This window comes from Cyprinus carpio, chromosome B24, assembly GCF_018340385.1.
Source record: "Cyprinus carpio isolate SPL01 chromosome B24, ASM1834038v1, whole genome shotgun sequence".
Classification (NCBI taxonomy): domain Eukaryota; kingdom Metazoa; phylum Chordata; class Actinopteri; order Cypriniformes; family Cyprinidae; genus Cyprinus; species Cyprinus carpio.
This window is the reverse complement of record NC_056620.1, coordinates 10,756,321-10,768,174: the sequence shown is the minus strand read 5'-3', so window position 1 is coordinate 10,768,174 and position 11,854 is coordinate 10,756,321.

The window sequence follows — 11,854 nt, the reverse complement described above, 5'->3', positions numbered from 1 at the left end:
ATATTGGTAAAAAAAATATTTGTAATGTAAAAAAAATGTAATGTATCATGGTTATAAGACAAAATGACATGAAAATTGCCAAAGGGAATCGTTTTTCCTTAGTATTGTCCTGTAAACTTTTCACTTGCAGATTCGCATATAATTCTAGCCATGTGGTTTGCCGATTAGAGTTTTTTTATGTTTGTGTTGTACATTAGTAATTCTGCACAATGAGCATATTACACTTGTAAAAAAAAAATCTTTATTTATTTATTTATTATATTATTTACTTTTACTTATTTTTTTTATCTGTTTTAATTAAAATGTAATTAAGCAAGTTTATACTTACTTAACATATATAATTTATATAAGTCGTGTAAGAAAATATGAACCTAAATGCAAAGGGAAACGCTTTTTTTTTATTTACCTTACTCCATTTGTAGATATTTTTGTTATTGTTTGAAAAAGCATTATGTCACTTAATTTTTCAGAAAACATTATATTTGACATACTTTTTGCTTTCAGTGTATCTTGATTTAAGAATGTTTAGATATTTTACTTTTGTTTAGAAAATAATTTTTTGCAGTCTTATTCTAAAACAAATGATAATTAAATATTATAAGTAATATTAGTAGACTGTTCCTCTGTGATTGTTCTAGTTCCCTTTGGGAAATACTCCGACAGGAATGTGCCCATATCAAACTGAGAATGTTCTCTGGATGAGGAATGTAAGGCTTGTTGAGTGTGTCGTGCGTACGGCACATTGCTATCAGTAAGCTTTGGATTCAGATAAGGAGGGGGTGCGGCATGTCAAGTTACCACCACCTCTCATGGAAAGGTTCCAGAAACACTTCTCAGTTTTCAGAAGCAAACCCCACCCAAACTACACCATAAACTCCTGCCAGCTGAGCACAGGGAGGTCAAGGGAGAAAGGTCAAACTCCCAAGGGGCCTGGTACATAACCTTCTGCAGATCTATAACTGAAAATCACCTTGTGTTGGACAGGATATGACTGTGAAAATGAATCATGTCTTACAGATACTAGGAGAGAAATCTTTGCGAGAGCCGCCAGGGGATAAAATCGTAATTAAACTGAGCTTCAGGAGAACTCACTGTTGCTCAGATTTGCTCACTTTTGTTCTACCATTTATTTTTTACTCTCTTAGTGACCTGATTTACCGTTTGTCTAAACTACAAACCATTATCAACAGGTAGAGATTTTGGACTATCGTCTCCTATATCGTGGTTACACGCTCACGCGTTTTTTAAGCATTGCGGTTTTTAAAAAAACTAGTGATTTTAAGCTGTTGAAATGCAATCAGGAGCAAAAGATAACTGATTTCACCATATGCACATGAAGACGAGAGATATTTTTACCACTTTATAGGTCTTGAATGGTTAAATACACACACTTGTATATGTCAAAATGCCCATCTTTGCAAGTATCCTTGTAAACACAGTAATTTGAAGTCTTAAGTAAAAAACAAACAGCTGAGAAAGAAAAGCGCGTAATGTAACAATATATTGGATCTGGGCAGCTCTTAAAGTGACAGCAGTCTAATATTCCTGCTGTCTGTCAATTATTTTAATCATTTAAACAACTAAAGAAAGAAAATCTCTCACTGCTCTCTCTAATATTCCTGCTGTCTGTCAATTATTTTAATCATTATATATATTTAATTTATTAATAGTGAAGAATATGCACTGTTTTTGTACATCTAATGATCACTTTATACAATGCTTGTAGCATTTATTTATTTGTTCTACTGTAGTTTTGTCCTGGCCCAGCCTGTAATTAGTTTTTCTATTGTTATATAATCGCTAACTCTTTACTTGTCTTCAGTGAGAGATTTTTTATTATTATTTTTAGGCTAGTATTTGTTTTTGTGATATTGACGCTGGTGACATAAAAATTATGGTGGTATCGAAAGTATATACCCATCCTACACATTACCGTAAAAGTTTGGGGGTCGGTATGATTTAATGTTTTAAGTCTCTTATGCTCATCGAGAAATTCTGCATTTGTAATCAACAATACAGTAAAAAACAATAATATTACAATTTCAATTTAAAATACTGTTTTCTATGTTATAAAATGTAATTTATTTATTTCTGTAATGGCAAAAGCTGAATTTTTCAGCAGCAACATGAACTTTAAATCATTATAATATCCTGAGTTGGTGCTGAATACAAAGGTTCAAAAGAACAGCATTTATTTAAATATATTTTGTAACATTATAAATGTCTTTACTGTTAATAAAATGCATCCTTGCTGAACTGCTTAAAAAGATGTAATGATCCCAAACTTTTGAATGGTGCTTTATATGTAAATTTTGCAAATAATAGTAAATTTTTTGTTGATAGAGTGTTAAATACAGTGGGCGTGATGTGTCCAGAATAGAGAATATTCAAATAGACAGGTTAATTTTGATAGTAGCATTTCTGATAAGTTCAGATTAATCCAAGGAGGATATAATTTGTTAATGAGCCTATAATAAGTGCCACTAGATTTTAATGACTAACACACTTGAAGTCACAACTGCCATGTGTTTTATTTAATACGATACGTTTTCAGTACATAACCTGCATGCTAAAAACTGGCCCAGACATTCATTTCTCAAGAGTTGCAAAGTGTTAGCAGTTCGTCTAATGTATTTATTTGGGTGAGGTTTCTTTTACAGGACTCGCATGCAATGTATGCTGCCATATGTTTCCATGTCAATTAGAAGGGGAATTCCTGGTCGTTTCCTGGTCCTGTTTGCTCATTTGCAATGCCTAGACTTTACTTTTATTGTTTAATGAAGGCAATATCCTCACTTATCATCATCTTTCCAAATGTAAGTAACGCTATACACAGTCTGCTTGAACAAACTGCAACCAGTTAAAAACAACACACTTTCAGTGTAATACAAACACTTGCCCAGACTCAAAATGCTTCTTGACCTTCAGAGGTGATTTCTGAAAGATCGTGTGACACTGAAGACTGGAGTAATATTGCTGAAAATTCAGCTTTGCCATCATAGGAATAAAATTACATTTAAAAATATATTCACATGGAAAATAGTATTTTTTTAATAATAATGTATCATAGCAAGAAACAAACCTACTTCAAATGGAAGTGTGCGTGCTTGAAAACAAAGTGGCTTTCTGATATGATCCGGCCTGATCCCAAAGCGTTGCCTGGTTCTCCCACTAGCTCTCAAACCACATCATGCTTTCAGAAGAGTAAACACTAGCACTCCATAATTGACATTTCTGGCTTATGGCAGATTAAGTGCAGAGCTAAGTCCATGTACAAAATAAACCCTGTATCAGGAAAAAGGCGCTGCACTGGTCGCCATGGTTTTTCTTTAGGCCCCTGATTGAAATGGTCTACTTGGCCAATGATTTATAGAGTGGCGTTAATTGCTCTATATTTGGAGCAAGTGTAACTTCTAACTTTCTAACTACCTTTCTAATCTTTTTGTAATTGATCTATTTTCTTTTCATTTATTATACAATTATAAAAAAAAAGACCTCTAACACTAACTTGCTCTATTCTTTTCTATTCTATCTGTTTTCTTTTTATTTATTATATTATTTAAAAGCCCTTGCTAAGTATACTGTGTTTAGGCTTACTTTGGGAACTTGTTATAGCACTTATATATCATTGCTCTTTTGTTGTTTTTGATTGCTTCCATTGTCCTCATTTGTAGAGGTATGCTTTGGATAAAAGCGTCTGCTAAATGACTCAATGTAAGCATGTAAAATGTAAGGTGTGTTCTTTACAGGAGAGCTAGCGGAGGGGGATAGTTGGAAGGGTCTGGCCAGGAGAAGCTGGTATGGCAGGACAGCGAGCAGGCTCTGACTGCAGTGCAGCTGTCCATTCCTTCAGTCAGACATTTTGAACCCCTGGACCCTCCTCTTCCCTCCTCACTTTAAATCACTCAATCACTGCCCAGCTCCTCGATGCATGGTGTACAGAAAGCTAGGTGCTGCCTGACCTTATGACCCCCAACAATTCATCTCTCCTTTTTCTCTATTTATTTATGCTGTTTCAGTACAACCTTGATAGCTACATATATAATATTTATATATTTATTTATTTTGTTTTTGTATACTTGTTTATCCACAAATATCTTACTACGTTATATGTATATTTCTGTGTGTGTGTGTGTGTGTGTTTGTTTCTGTTGGTACTGTATGTGTGTATACTTGTTTACCTACACATTCTTGCTCACACGATTATGTGTATATACATTTGTATGTATACATATACACATATGTACATAAAGTTGCAATTGAGAGAATTAAATACACATATGTAATGTTTTTTTTAATGTATTATTATTAAAGAAAAGCCTTAAAGAACATGTATTCATAAGTAAATAACTGATTAATGTATGTATTATTTTTTTATGTATTGTTTCTTGTATATATGTACATGTATGCACATATTTACATTTTTCATAAAATATTTTTCGAATACAGTCGCAACTTCACTTAAAGAAACAGTTACAATTGTTTCTCATAATAATAAATAAGAAATATATTATTATTATTATTATTAAAGAAGCAAAAAGAACATGTATTTATAAGCAAATAAAAGTATCATTTTCTGTATAAATGTTTATTAAAGTACGCATGGTTTGTGAGAAAATAAATACATGTATGTATTTAATTTTTTCTCACAGTTACAACTGTCTCTAATAACAAGAACAATCATAATAAAATAAGAAAAAACATTATTAATATTATTATGTACATATTTACATATTTATAAGGTATTTTCTTAATACAGTCGCAATTAAATTAGCTGGTTATTTGTGAAAAAATAAATACTTTATTTTTTGCCTTAATTACCAGAAAGGTCAGTACAAGTAAAGTGGTGGAGAGAGGGGATGTGATCGCAAAAGGAATCCTCGAGTCGGGACTCAAATTCCAGTCACCCGAGGCACAAATTCAGGTACATTATTAGTTTTTTATTTTATACAAAGGCCAGGAACATGTATTGAGAAAGTCCACAGATAATCGGATCTAACCGTTTGAGAAGGAAAATATTGCTACAGTAGAAGATAAATATACATAGATCGACTATAAATCAGTCAGTATTATTCCATTAAATGTCTGTCAGTAGAAAATACATTATGGCACGTTTCATAAATACACACAAGGCTCCACTGGCAGAAATTTATGAAGTGCTTAATAAATTCAAAACCCCCATATCACAATGCTCCTTTTATTGGAGTTAGGGAGCCTATTAATATTCTTCACAATGTAGATAATAAACAAAAAGGTTAAGGTTGATTGCACAGACTGCATCTGTATGTTTGTTATGCCCTTGATTGATTTGTTTGTGCTGTGTTGTAGCGTCGCTGAATTTGATCGATTGCATGTTGAGACAATGGTAGCGCTTCAGTGCCATCCACCCCTCGTGTCGCGGGTAATTGAGTTGTCTCTTAACTGTGGGTGAAAAGATTTCATAATCCTTCTCATGTCATAAGAGAGGCCTTTGGATCTTTGTCAAATGCCTTATGCTGATTTTGAGCCTGTGAGGTTCTATTGCCACCACTTATTTTTAGAGTTGAATTTCACATGACAACATGACAGTTCTCATTATACATCTTGATGCCTCATCATGTTGTGAGATCTTCTTTTAAGGTAACAAGTACTTTCCAGTATGTTCTTATTTAATTATTTTAGTAACTAGCATTGTGTTTTGTTTGTGTGTTAGAATATAAAAATCATTTTCTTAATTTTTTTTGTCTTTATCTTTAGTTACAAATTCTTACAGATGCTTTTTAAGCATAAACACTTTTAAAAATTAATGTTAGAGAACTTAATATATCTTCTCTGAAAACAAGTCTTATTTAATGACGCCAAGATCTTTTTATTATTATTATTGAAAATTTGCACTTAAAGTAAATGATAAAACCGCGACAGGTGCTAGAAAATCTAACCTAAAAAGCGCAGCGGATGTGATTGCATAACTCCGGGCACAACCTTAGAATATGAGGTTTCTTTCTTCCCATCGACGATAAAATGAATACCTCCTCGCTATTGGACGTCCTTCGTGTCTAATTTAAGGTTGATGCGGGTGCAAAGCTCCAGAGGATTTAAACACACCATGCCTCCACACAGGCCTTTGCCAGGATTTATCATTATAACGTCATCTCGGATAATAAAAAGGAACATATTAGTCTTATGACCTATGAGGTTGTTGTAGGAGAGGAGTTTTTTATCTTAGACTTTTACACACTGCTGGCTTATAATGCACTTGTTAGTGATTGGTTTACACATTCTGATATGCATTTATTAATCCTCTGATTGTTGCTTTTATGTAATGATATACAAAAGAGATGTCCATAATCATATCAGTGAAATTCAAGTTCCCTTCAGCAAATAAAAACCTTGATATGTTTATATTTTAACTCATTTTATATGACATATTATTTAGCATGATCAATGGTGGTGCAAATAAAACTATTTAAGTGAATGTTTAATATTTCAGTATTCCTTATTTGCAGGAATTTCATAACCCTGTGTTTAATACTCCATATTATCTCCCACTGTTATTTATTTATATACAATAAAATAAAGTTCAATATTTTATATTTGTTTAGCTAAAATATTTCTTTAAATGTATTAATTTATTTGTTAGATTTATTTTTATTTTTTTCACTCTTCTAAAAATGCTTTTAAATGAAAACGTGTGTGTGTGTGGTGTGTGTGTGTGTGTGTGTGTGTGTGTGTTTGAAGTTATAAAAAGTTGTTTGCAAGAAATACTGAAATCATAGTTTTGTACTTCTAAAAATGTTTAATTCAGTGTTACTTTGCTATTTATTGGAATTAATAATTTCTAGCAATTTCTGAGGCTTTTTTTTTTTTAGTTATGTGGGTGATTCAATGTTTTGTCATTTTATAGTAATGCAGGATTTATAAGATGATTTGGGATAAAATTGAGTAGTAAAAAGTACATTGTACATTGTAATTTATTGTTTTGTTTATCAAAATACAGTATTTTACTATTGTGCACCATCCCAGGGGAAGCACGGATTCCCATCTTGCGAGCTATTGCTTGAGGATTAAGAGAGATCAAAGCAATCTTAGAGCATTATGTGGACTTATATGTAAGTGCTCTGTAACTACAAGATAACAGTTCTTGCTGCTTGGTTTTAGAAAACAACACTCTACACAAATTGGTTTGTAACAAGTGAGAATTCGAAATTGCTTGATAGATCATATACTTTCTTTACTATACATATGTTTATGCTTAATGATTTAAAAACAATAGATCTTAGTTAAAATAAGTGGTAATACGTATCTATAGTCATACGATGTCTTCCGTAATTGACGAATAACGGCTTGTGTTGTTTGTGGCATGGAGCGAAGACTAATGCCTGCAGTGAGGCAAACATCTCCCTTTAGAACGCAGTAAATCAATCCAAACATTGCAGGAACTTGTGACAGGAATTCAGCTCAAAAAGACAGAAAGAAACAAGTGACCCTCCCATAAAGCATGAGCTTTCGCTTTATCTATCAAAGTTTTGTGAGAAATAATCTTCAGAAGATACTTTTAAGCCTTTTGCTGCACTCTAAGAAGCCCTCGATCACTCCTTTGAACTGGTCATCAGGATGGCCAGAGATGTCAGTGCCAAATAACTGCAGTTAAAATTGCTTTGGGCTTAAGCTAGTTGGAGCCGTATGATTTTCCGGGAAAGCTCTATTGTGCAAAACTCAGCCTGCATCATTCTTAGTTTTTGCCGCTGTCCTCTAATCAGTTTCACCGATGAAATTGATCAGATTGGACCGAGGAGTTTTCATTGACAGGGTGACCGAGCAAACCATGATTTGAGAACTAGAACAAGTCCACACATTACACAAAGTGTCTGTTTAGTTTACAGAATAGACTTGAGAAGGTTGTCATAAGCACATGACGTGGGCATTAAATGGAGTAGTTTGTTCACACGCAAAAAATGAACGTTTGGTCAGTAATTACTGCGTAGGCTTACAAGCTTATTCTCCGATGATCTCCATGCGAGAGCCTTGTTCATCGATATGGGAACACATATTAAGACATATTGAGTTTGATGAAATCCGGCATAGACAGGCAATTCAACTAACACGCTCAAGGCACAGAAAATGTAAAAAAGTGACATTGTTAAAAATAGTTCATGTGATCGCGCTGACTTCAACTTAATAGAATACCAACACTTTGAGACTGACACGGAAGAGAATAAATTGGGAAACAAAGTCCATTATATTTGTGTTTTCTTTCTTGTTGTGCACAAAAAGTATTCTTGTAGCTTCACAAAATAAGGCTGAACCCACTGATGTCATATGGAATATTTTAACGATGTTATTATTAAACCTTTCGGCACTTGACAGTGTTGAGGACCCTTAATGTCTATGGACTGTCAGAGCAGCTTCCTCGTGATTTAATCAAAAATATCTTAAAATTTGTGTTCAGAAGAAGGAATGAAATAAAATCTGTCTGTATGTTTATAGGTATCTGTACAATTTTTAAATACATTTACCTTGTATGTATATATATGTATATGTATATATATATATATATATATATAGATATATATATATTATATATATATATATATACACACCCACCATACATACATACATATTGAACCCAAAATAATTACAATAGAATATAATATTATTTATTAGTATAATTTGATAAAGTTAATTTTACCACCCTAATAATATAACTCTAGGAAGGTTTCTGCCCCCCGGCCCCCACCCGCGACACGAACCTTCGGTACCTAGTCATCTTGTCCAGACCTGTTCTTGGGCCCCCCCCAGTCTTCTGTCGCTCCCACACCCTGAGGTCATGCACCCCTGATGTCACCATCGCCCATATTTTAACGATTCATTCATCACCCCGTTCGGGCCTTGCCACGTTGTTTCGGGACCTTCCGTCCGATGGCCAACCCTCTCTGCAGACAGCGCTGACCAGTCCGGAATTCCCATCACACCACTACCCCTGCTCCTTGTGCACCGATTCTCGCCCGCGAAACCCCCTGGGCCATACATTGTGTAGTTATTTGTCTCGTTCCTTTTTAAGTAAGTATCATTTCGATTGTATCGGTCTAATCTTACGAGCTTATATAATTATATCTATATATATATATATATCGTATATCTATAGATACACACAACCACATACATACATACATATCTGAAAAACATTAAATAAATATAGATTAGATATCTTTTAATTAGATAATTTGATACACATGTTTATGTTTACACAAAATACATACTAAGATATGAATGTTCTACTCATTATATATTAATTTTGTATTCATGTATATATTTTAATAGATTTCTTTGTAAATGGGTATGAGAGTTACTGTATATATATATAGTCATCCATAATATTAACCGATATATAGTGATATATATAGATAGAATTTCTCTCCGTATATATAATCTATCTCTGGGCATTTTGACTATTAACGTGACAAATGTGGCAAAGGTTGGGTGACCACAGTCAAAATTTGTAAAATTTTGTAATTCTATTTTTAAATTCACAATTTCTGTACTTATGCCATAAATTAATTTCAAATTGCTGGTTAACTGTGGTACTGACCGGTAATTGCAATTTCCCTGACTTTGTTCACCATTTTATGCCTCCCTTTTCAGGACTTTGACTACCTCAAACAAAAAATTCAATTATGAGTCCGGTGGCGGAGATCCAGGAGGCAAGCCTCCTAACGGCATCAGAAGGAGAACAGGAGAAGCCTTCTGGCAGCCCTTTCATATCGCGGCGTTCACCACGATCTCCAAGAACACACTCTACGGCATCTGGAGTCGCTCAAGCTCACCAGTCAGCCACTGTCGTTCATCGCCTCGACCCGCCACAGGGCCAAGGACCCAACAATCCATACGCCTAGCCGCGACAGATAAGCAATGGTGACAGTATAGTAGTGTAGCTCGCCAAGATAAGCAAACGTCAAGAGAGCCGTACACTCCATTGTGGCATGAGATCAACCCAAAGTATCTGCCCCTCCCTCCGTGTACCGCGCCATCAAAACACCAGGACCATTCCCCCCAACCAAAGCCGCCCAAGGCCCCTGCTCCCGCCTGCACCAAACCTTGCCAGCACAGGTAACTAATAATGGTGCAGCTACATGCATGCCTACTATCACAGTTACCTATCGTGAAGCCGTGTGAATTGAAGCTGCCTGTCCACCCAGAGGAACAACAGAAGATGAAGGCAAGCCTTGAGATGGACACCAATCTAGCCTTGGCCGCAGGATGCCTCCACCACGCCAAAATGGTCAGGACAGCACCCCTGGCTGGGGTGTGTTTGGGCTGCCCAAACCCAGAGCCCAGGATCAGGAAACAACAAGAGTCTTAATCACACCAAAGAGCTTAGCTGAAACCAAGAAGAGCAAGCTATAGATTGGGCCCATGAAACCCTCTAGCTCAGGAGAATCTGTAAGTGTCTGTTCGTCTCTATACTTACGAGATGTGTGTTTTATTGGATTGTTGCTTATGGGAATTTTAAATGAATTCTGTACATGCATGTTCCTGTTTTTTTCATCCCAGGGTATCCTAACTCAATTTTGGAGTTGCCATGGTGATCTCTGCTTTTGAATATTGGATTGGCAATCATATTTTTTGTCCCATTTCCCTTTACATGGACAATACACTCACCATCTCAGCGTAAACTTTGTTTCTCTTATATACATTATACTTTGATTTGTTTCAAACTTGTAAATGACTACAAAGATTATTGACATAGAATTATATAAAGACACACTTCTCACAGATTTCAGTTTTATTCTACACTCAGAATATCAAGTTTAATTCAACCTGGTTATTTCCTGTTATCTTCTGTAAATTGTTTGCATGTGAAATTCATGCTAAGCGTTTTTCTGATGAATAGCCTGTTTCTATACCTAGTTGGGTTTCTTACACCATTTTTTTTAGTATCACCCATTCAAAAGTCTGAGGGTACATTTTTTTTATAATGTTAATGTTTGAAAGGGGTCAATATGATGCTAATTTCCAATTGTTGATGTGTTGACAAGCTCTTCTATTGGGTTTGCTAAAGAAGATCTGTGAAAAGGTCACCACAAGACTAAAGTCTCATAGTAATCCAAAAACGACTTGTCTTTACTAACTGTTAAGGCCCCAGCTCATGTCTACACCTCCCCTAAAACGGCTACGATTCTATACATGCCCAATCCCACAATAGCTGACTTCAGATCCACATGATGGGAAGATTCTCTCTCTTCATCGCCCAGATGTGTCATGTAAAGAAAGAAGGCATTCAACCGTTGGCGCATTGGAGCTCACATGGAAGTGTTGTTGTTGCCGGCAGAGCGCCCTGCCATTTCGTAATAGAACACTGTGTGTTTCCACTGTGAAAGACGAAACTACTTGTTTGGCCTTCCAAAAGAGGATGATATCTGCTTCGTCATGCCTGGAGCTGATCCGTGCTGGTCGCTGAGGAAAATACATCAACTTTGCACTGTTGATCCCGCGAATCGGCTTTCAGCCCGGGGTGTCACATGTGGTTGACCGCAAGCCCAGAGGTGAACGCTCCTGTCGTTAGAATCCGCCGGCCACACCTTTCTCAGCCAAAAAAGCCACCCGCGTCTTGCTCACTCAAGCCGGCCTTCACTCACTCAAGGCCGAGGGTATGTGACGCTGTTTGGTTTGAGAAAGCGAAACTACTTGCTTTGGCCTTCCAAAAGAAGACACGACTAGAAGGGGAAAACATTTATAATCACGTTAATAATGGGTTTTAATGTTTATATCATCTCCATTGCGCTGGCCGGACAGGGAATCACAATATGGTAAGGCGGGCGTAACATTTCAGCAATCACATGCTGTGCAGGTATTTGTCCAATCCACACAAAAACGC